Genomic DNA, 11,879 nt, shown 5'->3' on the forward strand with positions numbered 1-11,879 from the left:
GTTGAGACCGCCTAGGAGAGAGGTGGGCCTGGCCCTGTTCGGCGTTCACGGATACTTAACACGCTTAACAAGATCTTGGTATTTGATCTGAGTCTGGCTACTGGCCTATACGCACTAACCAACTACGCGGGAACAGTTATGGGCACTCGGCGTCGTGGTATCAGCCGAAGCCTTCGTGACGTCAGCAACTGATCGGCGCGCGCCGGATTGGAATGTAAGCCTGCTCTTGTATTAAGGGGGCTAGTTCTACTTCCGGCCGCGTACGCAACATGCAGGTGTGCTAAGGGCGATGGGCCCAGACCCCTGTGCGCTTAGGTTTAGACCGGCGTGCTGACCTCTCTGTTGTGCCTAGGTGGGGCTGCGACGTGTTGATCTTCCGAGGCCGGGCATGACCCAGGAAAGTGTGTCCGGCCAAATGGGATCGAGCGTGTTGGGTTATGTGGTGCACTCCTGCAGGGAAGTTAATCTATTCGAATAGCCGTGATCTTCGGTAACAGGATGACTTGGAGTTGTACCTTGACCTTATGACAACTAGAACCGGATACTTAATAAAAGACACCCAGACAAGTTCCACAGACAACCCGGTGATCGCTTTTCCACAGGGCGACGAGGGGAGGATTGCCGGGTAGGATTATGCTATGCGATGCTACTTGGAGGACCTCAATCTACTCTCTTCTACATGCTGCAAGACGGAGGCTGTCAGAAGCGTAGTCTTCAACAGGATTAGCTATCCCCCTCTTATTCTGGCATTCTACAGTTCAGTCCACCGATATGGCCCTTTACACATATACCCATGCATATGTAGTGTAGATCCTTGCTTGCGAGTACTTTGGATGAGTACTCATGGTTTCTTTCTCCCCCGTTTTCCCCCCTTTCCTTTCTTTCTGGTTGTCGCAATCAGATGCTGGAGTCCAGGAGCCAGACGCCATCGTCGACGACGACTCCTACTACATTGGAGGTGCCTACTACTACGTGCAGCCCGCTGACGACGACCAGGAGTAGTTAGGAGGATCCCAGGCAGGAGGTCTGCGCCTCTTTCGATCTGTATCCCAGTTTGTGCTAGCCATCTTATGGCAACTTGTTTAATTTATGTCTGTACTCAGATATTGTTGCTTCCGCTGACTCGTCTATGATCGAGCACTTGTATTCGAGCCCTCGAGGCCCCTGGCTTGTATTATGATGCTTGTATGACTTATTTTATTTTTAGAGTTGTGTTGTGATATCTTCCCGTGAGTCCCTGATCTTGATCGTACACGTTTGCGTGTATGATTAGTGTACGATTGAATCGGGGGCGTCACAATATTTCCCTTCTTTCATTCATAAACATATAATTTTCATGGTCTATGAAATATTGTTCTAACGGATCAGTAAGAGGTACGGAAATAGAAGCAAGACCAATAATTTCATCCTTACTACGCAATTCTTTATCACGGGGTTGTCTACGAAACTTAGCAAAATTAAACTCATGAGACATATCCCCTAAGCCAATTGTAACCACATCCTTTTTGCAATCAATCCTTGCATTAACAGTATTCTAGAAGGGTCTATCAAATATAATGGGACAAAAGTCATCTTGTGGGGAACCAAGAACAAGAAAATCAGCAGGATATGTAACTTTCCCACACAAGACTTCAACATCTCTAACAATCCCAACTGGTGAAATAGTATCTCTATTGGCAAGCTTAATAGTATCATCAATACCTTTTAACTCAGCGGGTGCACCATTTCATGCATACGTATTGCACTAGCACTAGCACCCATATCACTTAAGCCATGATAACAATGATCTCCTATCTTAACAGAAATAACAGGCATGCGTACAACAGGTCTATGTATCTTAGCATCTGGTCTAGCAATATTAGCAGTTTCACCACAGAAATAAATAACATGCCCATCTATATCATCATCCAAGAGATCTTTGATCATAGCAATACTAGGTTCAACATTAATTTGCTCAGGAGGTGTATATGTTCTAGTATTACTCTTACGAACAACAGTTGAAGCTTTAGCATGATCCTTTATCCTAACAGGAAAAGGTGGTTTCTCAACATAAGTAGTAGGAACAATAGATTCATTATAAGTGATAGTCTTTTCTTCAACTGTAATAGGTGCAACTACCTTTACTTCAGTAGGAGGATTATATTTAAACCACTTCTCCTTAGGGAGATCAACGTGAGTAGCAAAAGATTCACAAAAAGCAGCTACTATCTCAGAGTCAAGTCCATACTTAGCTCTAAATCCACGAAAAGCATCGGTGTCCATAAAAGATTTAACACAATCAAACTTAGGTGTCATACCTGACTCCTTACAGTCGTGGGAACCCCAATCTTTAGAGTTGCGTTTAATTCTTTCTAGTAACTCCCACTTGAATTCAGTAGTCTTCAACATATAAGAACCAGCACAGGAAGTATCGAGCATGGTGGGATCATTGAGAGAAAGTCGAGCATAATTTTTTTTAATAATCATATCTCTTGAGAGTGCAATATTGGGGCATGAATATAACATTGACTTAAGCCTCCCCCAAGCTTGAGAGATGCTTTCTCCTTCGCGAAGCCAGAAATTATATATGTAATTACAGTCACGATGAACAATATGCATAGGATAGAACTTCTGGTGAAATTCCAACTTGAATTGTTTATAATTCCAAGATCCGGTATCATCACATAGCCTATACCATGTCAATTCATCTCCCTTCAAAGATAAAGGGAAGACCTTCCTGTTAACAACATGATCGGGTATACCTACAAGCTTAAATAATCCACAAACTTCATCCACAAAGATAAGGTGTAAATCGGGATGCAATGTTCCATCTCCTGCAAAGGGATTAGCTAGCAGTTTCTCTATCATACCCGAAGGAATCTCAAAGTAAACATTTTCAGTAGGTTGAGTAGGTTGAGGAGCAACTCTTTGCTCTACTGGTAGGGGCGAAGATGCCCCAAACAAGCCCCTCAAAGGATTAGTTTCCATAGTAACAACTGACAGAAAATTTCAGCACACTATATAAATGTTTCCTTACCAAGTTCCACTCACCAAAGGCGCTTCACTCCCTGACAATGATGCCAGAAAAGAGTCTTGATGTCCCACAAGTATAGGGGATCTATCATAGTCCTTTCGATAAGTAAGAGTGTCAAACCCAACGAGGAGCAGAAGGAAATGACAAGCGGTTTTCAATACGGTATTCTCTGCAAGCACTGAAATTGTTGGTAACAGATAGTTTTGTGATTAGATAATTTGTAACAGGTAACAAGCAATGAAAGTAAATAAAGTTTAGCAAGGTGGCCCAATCCTTTTTGTAGCAAAGGACAAGCCTGGACAATTTCTTATAATGAGAAAAACGCTCCCGAGGACACATGGGAATTATCGTCAAGCTAGTTTTCATTATGCTAATATGATTCGCGTTCGGTACTTTGATAATTTGATATGTGGGTGTACCGGTGCTTGGGTACTGCCCTTTCTTGGACAAGCATCCCACTTATGATTAACCCCTATTGCAAGCATCTGCAACTACAAAAGAAGCATTAAGGTAAACCTAACCATAGCATGAAACTAGTGGATCCAAATCAGCCCCTTACGAAGCAATGCATAAACTAGGGCTTAAGCTTCTGTCACTCTAGCAACCCATCATCTACTTGTTACTTCCCAATGCCTTCCTCTAGGCCCAAATAATGGTGAAGTGTCATGTAGTTGACGTTCACATAACACCACTAGAGGAGAGAGAACATACATCTCATCAAAATATCAAACGAATACCAAGTTCACATGACTACTAATAGCAAAACTTCACCCATGTCCTCAGGAACAAACGTAACTACTCACAAAGCATATTCATGTTCATGATCAGAGGAGTATTAATATGCATTAAGGATCTGAACATATGATCTTCCACCAAATAAACCAATTAGCATCAACTATAAAGAGTAATCAACACTACTAGCAACCCACAGGTACCTATTTGTGGTTTTGATACAAGATTGGATACAAGAGATGAACTAAAGGGTTTTGAGAGGAGATGGTGCTGGTGAAGATGTTGATGGAGATTGACCCACTCCCGATGAGAGGATCGTTGGTGATGACGATGGTGATGATTTCCCCCTCCCGGAGGGTAGTTTCCCCGGCAGAACAGTGATGTCTACTACACAACCTTCTTCTTGTAGACGTTGTTAAGCCTGCAAGTGCACAGGTTTGTAGGATAGTAGAAAATTTCCCTCAAGTGGAGGACCTAAGGTTTATCAATCCGTGCGAGGCGTAGGATGAAGATGGTCTCTCTCAAAAAACCCTGCAACCAAATAACAAAGAGTCTCTTGTGTCCCCAACACACCCAATACAATGGTAAATTATATTGGTCCACTAGTTCGGCGAAGAGATGGTGATACAAGTGCGATATGGATGGTAGATAAAGGTATTTGTAATCTGAAATTATAAAAACAGCAAGGTAACAAGTGATAAAGGTGAGCACAAACGGTATTGCAATGGTAGAAAACAAGGCCTAAGGTTCATACTTTCACTAGTGCAAGTTCTCTCAACAATAATAACATAGATAGATCATATAACAATCCCTCAACATGCAACAAAGAGTCACTCCAAAGACACTAATAGTGGAGAACAAACGAAGAGATTATGGTAGGATACGGAACCACCTCAAAGTTATTCTTTCGGATCAATCTATTCAAGAGTTCGTACTAGAATAACACCTTAAGACACAAATCAACCAAAACCCTAATGTCACCTAGATACTCCATTGTCACCTCAAGTATCCGTGGGCATGATTATATGATATGCATCACACAATCTCAGATTCATCTATTCAACCAACACAAAGTACTTCAAAGAGTGCCCCAAAGTTTCTACTGGAGAGTCAAGAACGTGTGCCAACCCCTATGCATAGGTTCATGGGCGGAACCCGCAAGTTGGTCACCAAAACATACATCAAGTGGCACATGATATCCCATTCTCACCACAGATAATCATGGCAAGACATACATCAAGTGTTCTCAAATCATTAAAGACTCAATCTAATAAGATAACTTCAAGAGGAAAACTCAATTCATCACAAGAGAGTAGAGGGGAAGAAACATCATAAGATCCAACTACAATAGCAAAGCTCAGGATACATCAAGATCGTGCCATAGAGGGAACACGAGAGAGAACACGAGAGAGAGAGAGAGAGAGATCAAACACATAGCTACTGGTACATACCCTCAGCCTCGAGGGTGAACTACTCCCTCCTCGTCATGGATAGTGTCGGGACGATGAAGATGGCCACTTGTGAAGGATCCCCCCTCCGGCAGGGTGCCGGGAATGGCTCCCGAGAGGTTGGCTACAGAGGCTTGTGGCGGCGGAACTCACTATCTATCTTGATATTCGATGTTTTTAGGGTATGAGGGAATATATAGGCGAAAGAAGTCGGTCGGGGGAGCCTCGAGGGACCCACGAGAGGGTAGGGCGCGCCCAGGGGGGTGGGCGCGCCCCCCTATCTCGTGGCCTCATCGATGATCCCCTGGCTTGCACTCCAAATCTCCTGGATCATAATCTTTCCAAAAATCACGCTGCCAAAGGTTTCATTCCATTTGGACTCCGTTTAATATTCCTTTTCTTCGAAATACTGAAACAGGCAATAAAACAGCAATATGGGTTGGGCCTCCGGTTAATAGGTTAGTCTCAAAAGTAATATAAAAGTGTATAATAAAGCCCATAATTATTCAAAACAAATAATATAATAGCATGAATGCTTCATAAATTATAGATACGTTGGAGACGTATCAGCATCCCCAAGCACTACACCACGACACTGCATTCCCTACGGACGTGTGTTGGAAAAAGTCAGTATCGCTGACCGACTGTTGGTCAGAAAAAGTTGTGGCAGACAGTCGGTAGGGGAAACATGCGAACAGTGATAGACAATCGGTCGGGAATATGAAAATATTCACTGTCGAACGATCGGTCGGGAAAGCTCTTGTGCCCATCGCTTCGTCGGTCGGGAAATAATGCCGACCAACCGTCTGTTACAATTGGGCATGTGCGCGCGCGCAGGAATTAAAGTTAGCACCAACATTTGGCCCAAGCCCGCGAAGTTTTCCCCCTGTGCAGCGAAGTCACCACACGCGCGAGCCAAATCCCTAGTTTCCCCTTCCTCATTCCCCACACCAGCCGCCCTGGGCTCCCGCCGCCGGCCTCTCTGTCGCGCCCCCGCACCTCCCTGCCGCTCCCGCACCTGCTGGCCTGCCGCCCCATGCCGCCTTCCCCCACGCTCCCGAACCTTCCTCTGACCAGTTGGTCTCTTTGCTCGAACCCTCGTCGTCACGGAGGGCGGCGGGAAGATCTCGGGGAAGACGGGGCTCAACCTGCTACAGAGGAGCGATGCCTTGTACTGGAAGACCATGCTGGATGTGGCGAAGCACTCCCAGAAGGTGCTGCTGCTCGTGATGTACAATCCCATCTCCGTTTCCAACTACCTCGCCTAGAAGCTTTCAGGGTTGGGTTCCTGGTGAGCGGCGTCATCAGTTCGAGCACCAACCACTTTGTAATGCACATGCAGCTTCTAGGTTCAGGCTTTGGGTAAGATCACTCTCCCTCGTATGGTCTCGCTCCTCCCCTCTCTCTCTGAAGTGTGTAACCCCATGGATTTAACCTTTTGGGTTTTGATGCGTGGATTTGATTCAATGGACTGCTCCCTATTTACTACAGGATGAAGGAACATAGCACATCATTGCTGAATTTGGAGTTACACTCATCAACAAGGGAAGGGGAAAGAAGCAGTAAGCATAGCACAAAGTTGTTATTTGGAGTTATACCACATCTCACATATATAGGTCCGTCTTATTATGTACGTTCACATACATATGCATCTGGAAATCCAAGCTAATTCATAAACTTCAAAGCTAGTGAGGTAAGGGAAGTTTGTATGTCCCCATGGTCTGTAGTGAAAGGATTAGGATGTCCTTCTATTGGTTAGTAAATAGTGAAATGATGATTATATCTACTTTCTATTGCAGGTCCAAATTGCAAAACACTTATGTTCGTGTAGATAAACTCATGAGGTGCTCTCTGGCTAGTTATGCGGTTATGCGTGTAATTGATGGTTTTGTCAGGTTGCTTCCTTTTTATGTTCTCTTCTTCTCCAGGTAAACTAGTCAACTATTTCCTTGGCTAGTTGCTTTATCACTTGTAACCACGAAGAAATGATAAGGAATTTTCAGCATGAGTTACGATAAGGATCATAATTTCACCTGGTAGGAAAAATATATGAACCATGGATTTTTGTTCCATGGCCAGCAAACTATTAGTTGGTAGACATATAGCATGCTCATTTTCTGCTCTAACTACTTTGAACAAGTGTCTTCACAATGATTGAATTTAAGGTTGCCTTAGACGTCTCTTAACCTTCCTGGGTCACATCTTTGAGATGAAATATTATGATTCTCAAGCTGAATTTTTTTTTATCATTTGTTGAGTTTTTGTGTGGTAAACTTCAACCGCTCAGAAATTAGTTGTTTGTTCCCGTGCTTCTGCTGAAGTTTGTTATCATATATTTTTTAAATCTTGGTCTAACAATGTTGTCTTGCTTGCTAATCAGGTACCAACAGCTGGGACAGCTTTGAGATGCGGGTGCACAAGAGGGTGATCGACCTTGTCAGCTCCTTGGACGTTCTCAAGCAGATCACCATTCAGAGGTTGAGATGACCATTAACAACGAGTAACCGTTGTGAAGGTAGCCAAGGACATGCAGTTGTTGGTGATGGGCTCTGTTAGGATGGCTACGTAGGTGCTCAACATCACCACCGGGAAGTCTCCCTATGGTGCAAGGTGACCTGGCAGTGGTGGTGCACCGCCTTGCTTATGGCGCCAATGAGATGGCGGGGTTGTTGCCCCATGACGTCGGTGTCGGCTCCCACGACTCCATTACTAGCTACCACTACGTGGGTGAGTCCTTGGTCTCTCCTTCCTCCTCTATCTGCTCTGGCACATCTAGCCTTCGAGCTGAGTGATTTGCTGTCAAGTGATTCTTTTTCATGTTTGTTGGAATATGATAACAAACACCGATGTAAAGATGAAATATTTGTCATGTTAAATAGGTCGCTGTTACTCATCCAAAAAGGTTAGTGTTTAAGAACTTGTTACTTTGTTGGATATTGATTGTATGCCACTACACCCGCAGAAATTTCCCTGAATCTCTCAGATGAAAAAATATCGTGAATATATACTGTAGTAGCTTATTAGAAGTAAAATATTGTGGCTTCGGCCTTGCTTTTTGTGCAACAATGTAACACATTTTTTGGACATCAGGCACTATATGTGTTCATCTCCGTATTGACCTGCTTCACATTTGTGACTGAACTAATTGTGCTCATATCTACTGATGCCCATATCTTTGATCCAATTAGTTCAGAGGTAGAAGGTCAACATGATAAACGAAAAAAAAATGGTCAATATGATAGGCGGCAAAAGCTCTTCTTTGTCTCTTGCGATCTTTGCCTGAAGAGGTGCTTGATTAGCTTGCGAACAATTACCCGTCAGCAGGTGCTCAAAATATCACGTATTGTTCAATTATGTCAAACAAGTGCTTTTGAAAAATTAGAGGAACACGAAAACAAGACAATCATTTATCTAACTTATTAATTAGGTAACACAGTACCATTTTGCTCTAAGGCTTTTCACCATCAGTTTTCAGGTCGACATGGTGAGCTTTATTTGTGCAGAGAAATCTGCAGCATGCAGATTCTCCTTATCAACCCCATCAGTAGTTTCACCAAACAACAATGCAGACTTGAATCCAACTGAGTCAACTAAATGTGTGGTCTTATCGAACCATGTATGGCTGCCAGGTTGTGGAATCAGATAAAGCAGAGTACATTTCCATTGCTCTTTCTATAAAGAGGGGGAGAAGGAATGCTTGCCTAGCTCTATACTCTAGAGAAGCTAACTGACCTGAAAGTTAATTTCACCAATAAGGTTAATTTTGAGTGCCTTTAGTAGGACTAGGCCTGGGAGGCATCCGAGAATGCAGGCCTTCATGATCTTCATGTGTCAGGACATCGGTGTTTGTTCATCTAGAGACAACCGTATTACAAGGTTCCCAATAGCATTCCATTTCACTTCTCTGTGAAATACGTGTAATTTCGTTCCAGTCCTTCCTCTTAGAAAAATATGGTGAACAAAAATGTGTCATTTCTACTACACACCAACGATGTCCTGGAGCTGGGCGGTGCAGCTCTAGAACTCTGGTCAAACTGGCTGAGAAAATAGGACAAATAGTAAGCTGCAGCCCAAATGAATTTTCGCAGTAAACTTGTCATCTCTTATAAATTTGAGAGAAGGGACTCATGATGCCATGTCTGGCTCTAGATTCTAGAGAAATCACATTGACTTCGCTGGGAGAAGACATAGGAGTTACTGTATGCTATGCCATGATATCCAAAATCGACGCAAGTTAATATGAGGTTTCATTAAAAGTAACATCCAAAGTTTGCATTCATTATCTTCCAGCATATGTACTATGAACTGGGAGACTCGTAAATACAGCAGGATATATTCAAATGTTGCAACTGACTGATTGACCTTCAAGGAGGTTTCCAATTGCAAGCTACAGAGACAGAGAACTTCTATTATCATCACAATATTACTTTTTAGCTTTCTTTTTGTTACATTACTAATACTGTGGTTTGGTTCATGAAATCAGAAACAACTTCTCTTTTGTGAATGAAATAATAATTCTGTGTTGTTTAGCAGATCAATTTTTCTAGAACCTGAATAGACTGACCAGCCTGTTGGTCAAGTAATATCTACTATATAAAGGGGAACATGCTGCAGTAAAGCCAAGAAGAATATTACCATTTACTTTATATACTTTATTTACAGTAATTAGAATTAATGTGAGTGGTAGATCCTTTAAAGGTGCCTCGACATCTTCTGTTCCCGTTGAAGCGCTCACAACTCTCTGCAAAACCGAGCCACTCTTCTTGTTGAAGGGGGAGCCCCTCATCTTTTGCATCTTCTCTTTTTCTCTGGAGAAGCGCCAGAACTGTCATCATTAGGCTTATATTTCTTCCGTCAGTTCAGGCCTCATGCCTTCCCTCTCAGCTGGCGCCTTACTAGAATTGTAGAATTCTCACAAATACAAGAGTCTATATTTAATCTCCGTGCTCTGAGAACAAGAACTTCAGCTTATTTAACCCTGCTATGGAATAAATAGCTCCAGGATCACAATTAGCCTTTTCTTTTTCTTTATATGTTCAGGGCACTTGTGCACAAGGATTCCTGGTTCCGGCTACTCAGGGCACTTGTGAACATATTGGATTACTGGTGCATTATGGAAACAACGGATGATCTGCTACTCCTATAGATGAGTAAGGTATTTATCCTGTATTTATTTCTTGCGATCAAAATCTGTACATTCAGCAGTATATATTTTAAGTTCATTCTTGTGACCCAACTTCAGATAGACTAGTCTTCTGTACGCACTCCAGTTTTTATGCCTATGCCAATTGAGTAATCTATCTTATTTATTTTTAAAGAGAAGAAACATATGCTTTTGCTGACCTGTCAGCTCCTTATGGAGATGGTGGGCCAGTTGGGGTAATCTTAGCTGAGGATCAATGTTTGTGTTAACACATGGTTATTGACTTCTCTATATTTATTACTATATGTATTTTTGAGAATGAGATGCTCCTGTGTTGGCGTTTTGGTACTGTAGTCCAGTTCTGCGCAATAGCAGCTCAATATGCTTTTGGTGCGTTGGGTTTGGCTTGGACACTTGGGTAACTGCTAATGCTTACCTATTCCTAGTCCATGTTATAGCTGCTCTTACCTAGTTTCGCATATGACACTTTATGTAGTTCACATTGTTATTTTAATGGTTGCATGTTCTGATTGTATGCCTTTGGTGATCTTTTTTCTGGTCTTTGGTATGAAGCTAGCTAAGCGCTTCTATTATTTATAGAGACTACTGTGTAAGCAGTCAACACAATTTACATGTAAATATTTTAAGATATGGTATGAAGCTAGCTAAGCGCTTCTATTATTTCTAGTAGCATCATGTGATTCACTGAACAAAAAAAGGATTGCACTGACATATGGAATGTTTGCAAATTTTAAAGAAAAAGCAAAGAAAATGGAGTTTCTGATAGTGTATTATAACTGAGACATTTCTAACTTCTGTAGGAAGCAAACAAAAGGACTGCACTCACAAGGAACCGTGAGGCCAGCGATCCGCGTCAACTGCATGTTTTAGCTTTCATTGTGTACAAATAACATCTCAGACTTGTATCTTTTAGCTATCTTTTTGTGAACATGATGCATGGTGTCTTGGTGGATATCGTTAGAACAGACTGAAGTATATGTATGTGACCATTAGTTAATGAAACAAAAATGTTTGGTGCACCTGATGTGAATCTGTGATGTATGGTGTCTTGGTGATTTCATTATATGTATGTGATAATCAGTACCATAAGTTAACTAAAGTTGTGGTTGGCTAAAGAAAATGTTGATGAACTGTTAGTCGGCAAAACAAAACACCATCTGATTGTTGGTCGGCAAAGGCTCATGAGAGGGCCAACAGAAAGTCGGTCGGTAAAACAAACGCCGTCAGACCATCGGTCAGGAAAAGTTGCTAACAGAAAGTCGGTCGGCAAAAAATACTGTTAGACAGTCGGTCGGGAAAGTTTTTCAATAGCCGTCAAACTATCGGTCGGCAAAGATAAGTCGGTCGGGAAATGGTTTTCCCGTCTGGACTTTCTCCAACAAACTGTGTCGGTCGGGAATACTATTGCCCAAACGACTATTTGTTGGCAGAAGTTGTTTTCCCGACCAACCCGGTTGTTGGAAATGCAGTGTCATGGTGTAGTGAAGCTTAATTCCTGCTCGTCCTCGAGTAGGTAAATGAT

General features: G+C 42.4%; 1 long non-coding RNA gene across 2 annotated transcripts; it reads left to right on the top strand.

Moving 5' to 3' along the window:
- Positions 1 to 6,070: 6,070 nt before the first annotated feature.
- On the top strand, positions 6,071 to 11,340 carry LOC123040153 (uncharacterized). Of its 2 annotated transcripts, XR_006418058.1 has the most exons (6): positions 6,071 to 6,555; positions 6,685 to 6,755; positions 6,993 to 7,121; positions 7,574 to 7,920; positions 10,234 to 10,348; positions 11,158 to 11,340. It is a non-coding gene; the product is annotated as an uncharacterized lncRNA (long non-coding RNA). The 2 variants fall into 2 exon arrangements; XR_006418057.1 differs by having other exon boundaries at positions 6,685 to 7,121.
- The last annotated feature ends 539 nt before the right edge of the window (positions 11,341 to 11,879 follow it).

Source organism: Triticum aestivum, chromosome 2B, assembly GCF_018294505.1.
Source record: "Triticum aestivum cultivar Chinese Spring chromosome 2B, IWGSC CS RefSeq v2.1, whole genome shotgun sequence".
Taxonomy (NCBI): domain Eukaryota; kingdom Viridiplantae; phylum Streptophyta; class Magnoliopsida; order Poales; family Poaceae; genus Triticum; species Triticum aestivum.